We start from the raw sequence: 13,411 nt of genomic DNA, 5'->3' as shown, positions 1-13,411 counted from the left end.
TTTGGGGAGCGGATTGGCAAGGTGTGGCGCAACCACCAAGGCAGCTCTTTGTCATCCCCCTCACTTCCTTGGAGGATGGTTCTTTGAGAAGGGCCTCTGGTTCAGATCTTAAAGAACAGGTAGGTAAATATGGGGAAAGGCTGCCCTTCAGGCATGCCGGTCCCAAGCCATTTAGGGCTTTATAGGCCAGAAGAAGCACCTTAAATTGGGCCTGGAGCTCAACTAGTAGCCAAGAAAGATGATACAGAATTGGTTTGATGTGGGAGCACAGGCTAGGTTCTGTCAACAACTGCACAGCCCTGTTGAAGTTTCCAAACTGTCAACCAGTTGAATTTTCCAGACTGTCTTCAAAGGCAGTCGCAAGTAGAGAGCATTACAATAGTGCAGCTGGAATGCTACCAGGGCATGGGAAACTGTGGCCAGCTTTGTCTATCCGGGTAGGGCTGAAGTTGATATAGTAGCCAGGGCTGAAGAAAGTCACCCTGGCTACCGAGTTTTCCTGAGACTCAAGACATAGTTCTGGGTCCAGGAATATCCCCAAGCTATGGACCCTGTCTTTTGGGGTGGGGGGGTGCAACCCTATCCAGGACAGGTTAGAGACCTCCTAAACTGTCAGACAAGCCACCCACTAACAGTACCTCTGTCTTTCCTGGATTGAGCTTCAATTTATTGGCCCTCATCCAATCTATTACTGAGTCCAGACACTGGTTCAGACTGGACAGTGCTTCCCCTGGATTTGATGTAAAAGGAGGTACAGCTGAGTATCGTATATTGTTGACATCTCAGGCCAAACCTCTAGATTACCTCTTCTAGCAGTTTCATCTAGATGTTAAGGAGCATGAGGAATAGAATAGATCCCTGCAGAACCCTTGCTTCCAAACCCCAACCCAGCTAGCCTATCCAGAAAGACAGCACGGTCAACAGTGTCACTGAAAGGTGCAGGAAATCAGCTCCAGTCACACTCCTCCTGCCTCAATCCTGGCAAAGGTCATCCCACAGGGAAACTGAGGCAGTCTCCATCCTGAAGCCCAGTTGAAATGGATCCAGGTAATCTGTTTCCTCCAGGAGTGCCTGGAATTGCTCAGAGCTCAACCAACTCAAACACCTTGCCCAAAAAGTGGATGTTTGTCACTTGTGTATGTCATGTCACCTGGATCCAGATTTGGGTTGTTTATGAGCAGTCTTATCACAGCTGCCTTTAAAGAAGCTGGAACCACTCCCTCTCTTAAAGAGGCATTCACAGCTTCCTGAGCCCGGGTGCGCACCCCCTCTCTTGATCTATTAATAAGCCATGATGGGCAAGGCTGGCAGGAACCTGAGAGCAGGACAGAAAGGAGGGTCTGTGTGTGAAGAGCGGTTGTGAAGGGAAATAGTGAGATACCTCAGCCAGAAGTTAGTAAATAAAGCAGTGCATAGTAACAAGATATTTATTTATACCTCTATTCTTTCCCATAAACTGAGGGTTTTCTGGATGGCTTACAAGGTGCTAAACCAGGATATGAAAATACAATCAATAAAATAGATGAAAAATGAAATTAATAAAATGTTATAGAAGGTGATACAGAATATAAGGTTAAAAAGGATAATGTTCAAAACACAAACCAAGTACAACCAAATAATTAAAAACAAAACCAGTCAAATAAATCAACAATAAAGCACACATTAAGTTAACCAAAAGCTGGTTAGAACAAGAAAGTTTTTACCTGGCACCTAGGTTGCACTAGCCATATGTCTCTGGGGAGTGAATTCCAAAGTCTAGAAACCAATGCATAGAAGGCCCCCTTCTTTCCCCTAATCTCATTGGAGGAGGATTTCAGAAGATGCTCCAAGTGGGTGGGTGGGTATGTATGTATGGAGAGAGGTGTCCTGCTCCCAAGCCATTAAGGTCTTTATCAGTCAACAACAACATGTTGAATTGGGCCCAGACAAGAACAGGGAGTCAGTACAGCTGATGGCGGCCTGGCTAAGTTACAGAACTCCGTAAATAACTTACAGAACATCATGAAACTAGTACATTTTGAGAACAAATAATATTTTTTGTTTATTTTTAACTCAGTATCGTAGGCTGTTTGAATATCAGTGACTCATCCTCAGGACCACATAGTCCAATGATGGAGCCTTATAGCTTGGCCACAATACTGTGGGAGGTTAATTAATAAGACTGGAAGTAAAATTCCTGGTGGCAATATTACATGTCAGGGGAAAGAGAGGGAAATACCAAGAAGTTAAAGACAGACCATGAATTTTAGGAAGTACTCACAGCCCAGCCTTTATATTTTTCTTCCTCTTTCTTGCCATAAATTGGACTTGGTTATAAACTCTCTTTAACTCTGCTTTCCTGGTTAACAGTATAAGTACTTCAGCAAGTATTTGTAGTCAATTTCTAGAAAAGGGTTTCCCTTCTCTGATGGCTGAATTCTCAGCCTTCAGTTCTCTGTTGCTCAACACACCTGAGGCTTGTAATAGTGGCTCACTGAAGAGCTGTCCATAGTGTACTTAATATTCATTTATTCCAGTCATGCTCATTAGCTCATTCATGCAGTTTTTCTAAGTTTGAAGAGATAAGTTTCCTGTAATTTACTTGGATAAATTACATGCAGATGTGGATGTTAAACATTTGCAGTGTTGGACCCCATTTTCACACTTACTGAAAAGTTTCAGTGTACCATATTCTCAAGAGGTTTTTGAGCCTTTTAATTGAATGAGTCATCATATCTATTTACTTGGCCAGAAAGCAAAACATGAAAACCATGTATGTGCACTCATGAAAACAGAAGTGTCTCTTTTGACATGCTGATAACAACATTTTAAGTAAATGACTTAGAATTAAAAAAAAAAAAAAACCTCATGGTTTCAAAATTGTTCAGTGATTCATCTGATATAAATGTATTGGAAAGAGAGATTGAAAATGAAAGGCCCTTCAGAGCAAATTCCTCCAGATGGCACAAGCCAAACTGACCATGACTTAGCATGTATTCTTGGCTATTCCTAGCCTTGCCACCTTTAAACACCAACCATCTTTGCCCCTGTGTCTTTAACAGTTATAACAGAAGTTTGACTGGTGAAGCTTTTGCAGTCACATAGATACATGCTGGTGAAAATAGCTTTGCCTCTTAATGTTTGAGAGCTAATTGGTTTTTTAAGAAAGTATGGGTTTTAAAAAGTTGAAGCCCTAACTTCTTCATGGAGGCTAATGGTGCATACATTAATTTTTCTGTCTGTCTAAAAAGCTAAGATTTCCTTGCGTGTGTACACTCAGCAAATGCACATATGTACTATATTCACAAATTATTGGAATTGGGGATTCTATTGGTGTACCGTGCACCTTTCTGCCCAGCAGTCTCCCTATCTGAGCTGACAGAGACCGTCTCGGATCTGGTGGTGAGGACCCCCAGGATGTTGGTCCTGGGGGACTTCAATCTCCATGCCGAGTCTGGACTGACCGGGGCGGCTCAGGACTTCATGGCCTCTATGACGGCCATGGGCCTGTCTCAACACGTCACTGGCCCTACCCATGAACGTGGACACACTCTGGACCTGGTATTCACGACGGGGCAGGTAGAGGATGACCTGAGGGTGAAGAACTTATGTTTGACTCCCCTGTCATGGTCAGATCACCTCCTGGTGAGGTTTGTGCTCGAGAGCGGCCTCTCCCTCTATAAGAGTGTGGACCCGATTGTATGGGCCCGCCCCCGGAGCCGGATGGATCCGGATGGATTCCTGGGGGCCCTGGGGGAGTTTCCGGCTGACAAGACTGGTGCTCCTGTCGAGGCTCTGGTCGAACTGTGGAACGGAGAGATGACCAGGGCTGTGGACACGATCGCTCCTAAGCGTCCTCTCCCACCGGGCAGAGTCCGCTCTTCCCCTTGGTATACACCTGAATTACGGGCAATGAAGCGAGCTGGGAGACGGCTAGAGCGTAGGTGGAGGAAATCACGGGATGAATCTGACCGAACACACTTGAGAGCCCACTATCGGGCCTATGCTGTGGCAGTGAAGGCGGCGAAAAAGAAGTTTTTTTCCGCTTCCATTGCCTCCTCACAATGCCGTCCAGCGGAGCTTTTTCGAGTGGTGCAAGGCCTGGTTCGCCTGGGGCCTAAGGAAGATCCGATGCCACCCTCAAAGGCCCGCTGTGACGACTTTGCCAGGCATTTCAGGGAGAAAATCGCTCAGATTCGTCACGAGCTGGACTCCACTAATGAATCAGAGGTCTCTGAGGAGTCGCCAATGCCACCGTCTGGTACAAAATTACTGGAGGAATTTCAATTATTGCGGCCCAATGATGTGGACAAGGTGCTTGGAAGAGTACGTCCCACCACTTGTGTATTGGATCCTTGCCCGTCTTGGTTAATAAATAACTCCAAGCACGGGATTGGGACCTGGATCTTGGAAGTGGTTAACGCTTCTCTGAGGGAGGGTCGAGTGCCTGCCCCTTTAAAGGAGGCGGTAATACGACCGGTCCTGAAGAAAGCGTCACTGGATCCAGAGATGGCCACTAACTATAGACCTGTGGCCAACATCCCGTTTCTGGGCAAGGTGTTGGAGCGAGTGGTGGCGGGACAACTCCAAGCACTCTTGGATGAAACTGATTATCTGGATCCTTTTCAGTCCGGCTTCAGACCCGGGTACAGTACTGAATCTGCCTTGGTCGCCCTGTACGACGACCTGTGCAGGGAGAAGGACAGGGGGAGTGCATCCCTGTTGGTTCTTCTGGACCTCTCGGCGGCTTTCGATACCATCAACCATGGTATCCTTCTGGATAGACTTGCGGGATTGGGGGTTGGAGGCACTGCTTTGCAGTGGTTCCGCTCCTATCTCGATGGTCGATTCCAGAAGGTAGTGCTGGGGGACCATGTCTCTACGTCATGGCAGCTATGCCATGGGGTACCACAGGGCTCCATTCTATCCCCTCTGCTATTTAACATCTATATGAAACCGCTGGGAGAGGTCATCAGGAGGTGTGGGCTGCGGAATCATCAATACGCTGATGATACCCAGCTTTACCTCTCGTTCTCCACTAATCCAGGTGAGGCAGTGGCTGTGCTGAACCGGTGCTTGGCCGAGGTAAGGGAATGGATGAGGGCCAATAAATTGAAACTCAACCCAGACAAGACGGAGGTCCTGTTGGTTGGCGGATCGGGTTTCGGGGAGGGTGGATTTGACCTGGTCCTGAATGGTGCAACACTCCCTCTTAGGGATAAGGTCCGCAGCTTAGGAGTACTCCTCGACCCGGAGCTCTCTTTGGAAGCTCAGGTGACAGCGGTAGCGAGGAACGCCTTCCTTCAGCTTCGGCTGATTAATCAGCTGCGCCCCTACCTGGAGTACGACTGCCTGGTGACGGTGACACACGCGCTGGTGACTTCCCGCCTAGACTTCTGCAACGCGCTTTACGTGGGGCTTCCCCTGAAGACAGTCCGAACACTTCAATTGGTGCAAAAGAGAGCTGCCAGGTTGCTGACGGGGACGGGGCGTTATGCTCACATGACTCCAGTCCTCCATCAGCTTCACTGGCTTCCCATTGAAGTCCGGGCCCAATTCAAGGTGTTGATTATGACCTACAAAGCCCTAAACGGCTTGGGTCCTGGCTACCTGAACGAGCGCTTACGTCCGTATATGCCCGACCGCCCTTTGAGATCTGCGGGAGAGTCCCTTCTCCGGGAACCCTCCATGAAAGAAATTAGGAGAGTAAGTACCCGGAGGAGGGCTTTCTCTGCGGTGGCGCCCAACCTATGGAATTCACTCCCCAAAGAGGTCCGCCTGGCACCGTCGTTACTGGTTTTTCGGCGCCAGGTAAAGGCCTTTTTATTTAAACATCATTTCAATTGTTAAAACATATGATCTGGCCTGGGCAACTTCTTCTTCCTTCTCTTTCTCCTCCTATATTTTTATTTTATACTGATAATTTTAATTTTGTATTTGTAAATCAATGTATTTTTTTGTATTTTTATATTTAATGGTAATTTATTATGTACTATTGTATTTCAATGTATTTTATCATGTTGTAAGCCGCCCCGAGGTTTTGGCAAGGGGCGGCATAGAAATGTTATAATAATAATAATAATAATAATAATAATAATAATCACAAATAATGTTCTGCAGGTAGGTTTTATGATAATCCTAGATGATACTGCTTTCTGTGCATGAATTTTGACAGTGTGGTTACACAGGACCTGTCCAAGAACAGAAGGTGGAAGCAGACAACAAGCAGGTAGCAATTGGAAGCAGGTAACAATTATATTTTCTTCTCACTTAGAGCAACAGATCACATGATTGTTAAATTGTATTGTCTCGAGAATAAGAGGATGGGAGGAGAAAGAGAGTAGCATTTTCTGTTGCCATTCCTTCAAAAAACTCAAGAGGCCAAGGTTTGATCATGGAATGGCAACAGAAAGCATTTCCTTGAACCTCCACTATTTTGCTCTACCAGTAGTAAAGCTTGCACACAATCCAAAAATCTTCCCTTGGTCTCTTGAGATTCTTGCCCGCCTTTCTTGTTGCCTGGCCCTCCCTCTTGTGACCCATATCCTCCCCCAGGCCTGTACCCTGGGTGCCAGAAGCTGCCACTACTCCTGCTCTGAAGCAGAAGCCAAATGTTCCCTTCCTTTCTCTCCCTGCCTGAGACTTCAGGGGAGAAGCAGATGCCTTGAAGCACATTGTTCATACACAAACATAAAAATGAAACGAAAAGGTAAACATACACCAAATATACAATTCCTCATATACTTTTCTGTATCAACTTGTCTAAATTATGATATGTCATCAAGCATTATGTAAAAGGAGTGAGTATTAAGTAGAAATGATTATATTTCCTCGACCAATTTTGTCCAAATCTCACATCTCTCTGTTCTTCTCCAATGTCTTGTTTAACCACTCTAAGATTCATTTAGAAGCAACCAAAAATATCAAGTAATTGCCAGTTAGGAATTATCTGGAATTCTCAGTATCATGTATTAATTAACCCAATAAAATAAAATTTGGAGTACATATTTAACTCATATGCTGTAAACATTCTTGTAGTCTATTAGATTTCCCAAAAGTTTGTTCATACATTCTTGAGAGCTGGCATCAGTCAGATACTCAGGATGTATGACTCTCTCAGTGGCACTTTCTCCCACATTTCAATGTATTTAAATCTCAAGTCCTTTTCATTCCGAGTCTGAAGGAATGTGTGAATGCTGGTAATTATGAATAAAAATGTCTAAAATGAGATTCTCACCATCAATAAGCACAGCAGTTCCCAGCATGGAAAAGGCCTTGTTCTGCTTTCCTTCCATATAACAATTAAGGATGAGCAGCTTGTCAGAAAAAAGAGGTGCCAATCCTAATTCATCATGTGTATAACTGGCTGCTCAGGATTTCAAAATCAAACTTTTAAGACCAAAATATTCAAAGTCCTGGGCCTGAATGGATAAATCTCAAGTTGGCTTTTTCCTGAACATAAGGGCATAAGAGACTTCGGCAATGGGACGGTCTACAAAAATTTTAAATGAATAAATAAATTTGTACGTTTGGGTAGATTAATATAGAAAACAAAGTGCAATGAAATTCTCATGAATCCCTGCTGTGCCTATTAACCAAATATGTAAATAGGCCTGCCCTAAATTTGAGTAAATCTGGGTACAGCACAACATAGATTACCAATATTACTTAGCCAAATGAACTTGCAATAAACACTTCAGATAGAGAGACATTATGTGAAAATAGACGTATGTTCTAGATAGGATGACTATGCGAGGTCTGCATGAGAATGTTGGGAACTGGATTTTCCACAATTGATTATAGATGTATAATGCTTTTGCTACTGGCAAAAACAAGGTCAAAACCAGAAGATCTGTATGCTTTCCCCTAAATTTTCCAGTGGTTCTCATGGCAAGTAATGCAAAAGCATGTCACACTGCAGTAGTCATGGAAATCTTGTGTATTATCTCAGTGGATATTGCATTTTGACAGGCAGGGAGATAGGCCTAGAAATCACAGATCTGGAGATGCATGGAGTGGAGGTGTGTGTGCGGGGGTGACAAACGGAAAAAACCAACCCTTGCAGCAAGCAGAGAGAAACACATTCCTTTAACAATGTGTGCAGCCTGATGCATCCATCTGCAGTTTAGTATGAAATAGGTAAAGATGGAAACTCGACGTTCTCTGCTCTGTAAAATTAAAAGATAGAAATCCCAACTGGTAGATAATACCTGCTTGAGACATTAGCCCTTCCAGTTCACAGATGCTGCCAAAAATGGGGGGAGTTGCTTTTGCTAATATTGGTTGTGAAACATTAATATTTATAGCTTCGAAACCAGCATGGAGATAACAATTATTTATGGTGCAGGAAACACAGACAATGAAGCAAAAGAAATCCAGTTTTCCTGATCAAGAGTCATATTCAGAAACACTGCCTCAAATAAGTCTGTTCAAGCTGGAGCGGAACATATTCATTATGAAAGCCTGTATTACATTTTATTTTCCCCTCATGCCTTTGCTTGAAAACACCCACAGAAGAATATTGGATGGTTATTTTCCCTTCCTTCCTTCCTTCCTTCCTTCCTTCCTTCCTTCCTTCCTTCCTTCCTTCCTTCCCCCGAAAGTACAGCAAACAAAGCCATATCATCTCTGATAAATGACCCCTCAGTGTGTATTTCCTGAGAAGGGGGGGCCTTAACTCTCATCACATCAACATTCTCTGATTTAAAGAAAAGAAAAGAAAAAAAAGAATAATAGTATTGCATTTCAGTAGAAACTGAACTTCCTCATTTCATAAAACATTATTTTATGCAAATGTAATGAAAAACTAATTATTTCCTCCCACCAAGAAATGCAAACAGTGTATTAAAACAAACAATAATTGTATTGGTCTGTCAGCTGTTCTAATATTACTCTAAAACTTGTGTCCCTCAAATGAATAATTACCTACAAAATAATTAAATGTTGCTGATATGGTGAGCTCATCCCACTTGTACATAGAACAGCAAAGCTTGTCTTCCCTGAAATCCATCTCCGTCATGTTGGATAAGCTTACTGTCCATCACACTGCTGGCATCGATCCCTGCTCAATTACGAAAGAAACATAGCACCATATTAAATGACAAATAAGGCTTAATTTTAATCACAGGCAGCCTGTAAGTCCATGTTCCATTATAGATTAAAAAGAACCAATTATTTTTAAAAGAAAGATTTAATGAAAGGCCCTTAGTAATAAATGGACATGCTGCCCTCACTGCATTCGGAAGTCAAACTCCCCAGTAATGGTCGAGAGACTCTGCATGCAGCGAAAATGTTCTGAGGATTAATAATACTTTCTTAAAAACCACTAAACCACACAACTTTAAACAATGTCTCTGTAATTACACCAAGAAATGTAACCCTTAAAACTAAACGAGACACTCATAGAGTTGTCAGTTGTATCAGCAGTACCCTCAGTAAGTCTAGTTCTGTGCAAACACTTTTCACGCCTCCACAAAACAGGCAGTTTTTCTCCTGTGCCTGTCACTGGGACCTTGAAAAATTTGGAAAAAATTGGAGACTTCAGTGTTTACCTTACTATTAGAAGGGACACTGAGGGGAGTACATACTCTTTCTTTTCCATTTTCCTCAGTTTTCATCCTTGATGAATTTCCAGCTGTTGGTGTTTTTTTGGAGTGCTCCCTAGAAGACTTAGCCAGACTTCCTTCCTTGGTCATTTCCAAAATTCCTATCTGCTGAATGCATTTTTGAGACTTATGCGTTTTTGCTTTTGATTTTTTGTTGTTAACAGTCCTTAGAAAAAGATGGTGGTGGTGGTGGTGATGTTGATCACAAAGGACCCCTTCTACTAATGAATGGGCAAACAAAATAGATTAGAAAAAATAGATTGAAAATTTCCACAATGAGTTTAAACTAGAGTTACAGCATTAGAAAGAATAAATCCAAGAAACATCTAGCAGCAATGTCTTAAATTAACATAACGTTCAGGGGGTGACCCTGCTCTCATGGCTACTGGCTGGATTAGATTCAGGTGGAAGTGATACTCCATTAAGTGGGCCAACACCAAAACACTGTGGCAGCTAACTGTGCAGGTCACAGAAAGCTCACAGTTAAAATATGGAATTTACTTCCACAGGATGTAGTGATGGCCACCATTTTGTATGGCTTTAAATGGGGACTGGACAAACAGAGAATAAGGACCAATCCCAGTATCAGAGGTGATATGTCCATGTACACCAGTCTCTCAGGAACATGGTGGGAGGGTGCCATGACACCATGTCCAGCTCATGGTATTCCTGTGTGTAGCCTATTTACCAATGTGTGAGAATCCTGGAGAATCTTTGCTCTGATCTAGAAGCTTCTTGTGTTCTTATGTATCTACTGCTGTCAGTGTTTCTGCTATCAGGAAGCCCCTAACTGGCATTCAGGAGTGCATTAGAGTTATCACTGGATACACTGGATCCAAAGCCCCTCCATTCTACCAAGAAGATCCAGAATCAGTCCTGCCACTTATTCTGTCCTAGAACTGACATAGGTAATACTCTCCAGCCCACTTCTCTTCAAAGCTAATGTGGATTAAAAAAATATAATCCACCAATGCACACACATACACTCACACATGCACACACAGCCCATCCGAGCTGACAGGGATTAGAGATGGCAAATCAGCTACCACAACACTTTTCCAATTAGGATTGCTTTGTCTCTGCAGGAGGCATCAGTGTGAACCTGCCACAACACATACGATATCAATATGAGTACTTTGTTTGGGTGATCTCTTCTTCTTTTTGTGGAACTATGCATCACATGTTCTGTCTTTCATGCAAAGTCTCCATGGCACTTGGAAGAAAGTACATGACAGGAAGCAACTTAATAATGTAGTAATTTATGATCTGGGCCATAATTCCCTGATTTAACAATGTTTAGGTGAAACACAAAAGACCATACAAAGGTGCATTATGCCATTGGTACATCTAGCTTAAGATTGTCTACATCAGCTTTCTTTACATTGGTGGCATATAGATGATTTGGGCTTCAACTGTCATCAGCCCCCATCAGTATGGCCAACGGTAAGGAATATGGGAAGTTGTAGTCTAAAACATCAGTCCGGGAAAGTCTTGTCTAGTATAAACTGATACTAGATTTCTAGAAATCCTTCCCACCATACGTGGTATTAACAGGGACTGATCTTTTTGTATACTCTCTCACTGAGTTAAAGTCCTGCGAAGAGCAGTGAAATTACCTGGCTGACAATGTAAAGGAAAAAACAAACAAACAAACAAACAAACAAAAACAAAACAGACTGCAATTCAAAGAAATAGTTCTTAATGGAAAACAGATTTCTTATAGAACATTTTTCCCTAATATAAACAATTTGTGTAAAAACCTGGACAGAAAGCTAACCTTATGCATATAATTAATTTTACATGGCTCAGCTCTTTTCCCATATATGTTTCACGTTGCAGTTTCTTGTTCAAAAGCATGCACAGTCATTCACTGCAATGTCTGAAAGTATTACATTGTTCTGCATATGGTGCCTTTGGATCATTGTACTTTGTGTTACTCTGTGTTTATTACACAATACCAAGCTTTTAGACAACATGATAAGCGTTGATATGGATTGAGTGCGGCTCATTGTTGGATCATGGATTTTTTGTTGAACCATGATTATCATGTTGTCTGAAACTAGCTGCCTTGACTTGTAAACCAGGAACAATCCATGAAGAGAACCTTTGGTTTGTTGTGAGGTTGTGAACTGTGGGGTGTTCAGCATGGTTTGTTATATTGTATGGATTCAGACAATATGATAATCCATTTTCAAATTATATGGTTCAATGGTAAAAAATACTTCAATGATAACCCACATACATCTGATGCTTTAGAATCCTTGGATTTATAGAAAGACTCCTGAGCTGCAATGAAGAATCAGTTTTCAGACACTGGCTGAGTCATATGACGAATTCCTATGCATAGATAGATATATAAACGTGCTTTCTGACAATGCTATGAATAACAAGCTAAATTCCACAGAATTAGTGTGCTTGTGTGCTATTTGGACAACAACTTTGCAGCTGTAGCTGGTTACCTACAAGATTTGTGCTACATCTGGAAATTAGCCTGAATGAATTGGGTCAGAAATTAATTTTGTGCTACGGCTCAGGTTTTGTACTAGAAAGCTTTTCATGCAGAGGTGATGGTAGCTCTGCAGAGGTCTTCTTGAGAATAATCAACAGGACTATAATATAGCACAAATAATGACACTTGTTACCATGGTTTCCAAAAGTATTTAGAGTTTACTGTGGTGCACAGCTGGACAATAAATCCATAGATAAAGGAGACAATGACTATTGTCTTAGTCAATAACCTTAAAGAGTAAAGGTTTGGAAATGCATGGTTATTCTTCATAAATATGTTGAAGCTAATTAATAGAAAAATTGAGTACATAAAGAAAGTGGATTTCTGTATACAAATTATGTTAACATCATGCTATTTACTGCACATTGAGACAATGAGAGAAATGCAATGTCTTGTGCAATATTATCCTTTGCAAACATATGCAAAATGTAATTTGAAACAGTGATCTTATTCCCAAATAACCTACTCTCTGGGCATCTCCTGACCTGTGCCTTAAAATGGCTTTCTTCCACATTCTATCATGTATTAACAGTATTAGCACATGTATTTGAACAGTGCATGTGTTAGCATGAGATTAAAAGATATATTTTAAATATTTAAGAAATATTCTTATCCATCTATCTGCCGAGTACTTTCACCCAAAGTAAAATATTGTGTGAATAAGTATTTTAGATCCAGGTTATTACTAACACTGGTAAAGCAGAAAGTTAACATCTAAGACAATAGCCTACAACCAAGGTAATAGCTCAGAAGTGAGGCAAAGTTGCTTTCTTCCCATGAATTTATCCAGTCATTCAGGGATAAGAAATTCACAGTAGTACAGAGAGAAAATTGCTCTTTCCACATTCTGTCCTCACAGAATATATGCTAGTATTATTTATTTATTTCATTCCTATCTCACCCCACAGCCAAACTTTCTGGGCAGTTAGCAGTAGTGTTGTTGATTTTAAATACAGAGCAAGTTTGTTTTGAGTTTGCATATTGAATTATGAATATAATTGACCATTTAAATAGCCTTGAAGTCATCTGCAAGACATATGCTTTGTAGCTGTGGGCTGAGAACAATCTGTATTTGTGTTTTTCCATTATACAACATTGGGCTCACTCATGCACCACATTTTCTTTTGCTAATCTCTCCATTTATCCCATTTTCCCCCAAAACACATTGATAATTTCGGAAGTTTCCATGTGGTGTATATTTTTGTTGTACTAACCTTGTGATATTGTAAAGTATCCTGGCAGAAGTTGCCTTAACCTGGATGACTGGTTTGGCAGCTTTCCCCTTTCTTTTCTCACTATTGATTTATAGGCATGTCAG

The sequence above is a fragment of the Varanus komodoensis genome, unplaced genomic scaffold (genome assembly GCF_004798865.1).
Source record: "Varanus komodoensis strain SLA01 unplaced genomic scaffold, ASM479886v1 scaffold7_1, whole genome shotgun sequence".
Lineage (NCBI taxonomy): Eukaryota > Metazoa > Chordata > Lepidosauria > Squamata > Varanidae > Varanus > Varanus komodoensis.
This window is presented reverse-complemented; position numbering follows the sequence as displayed.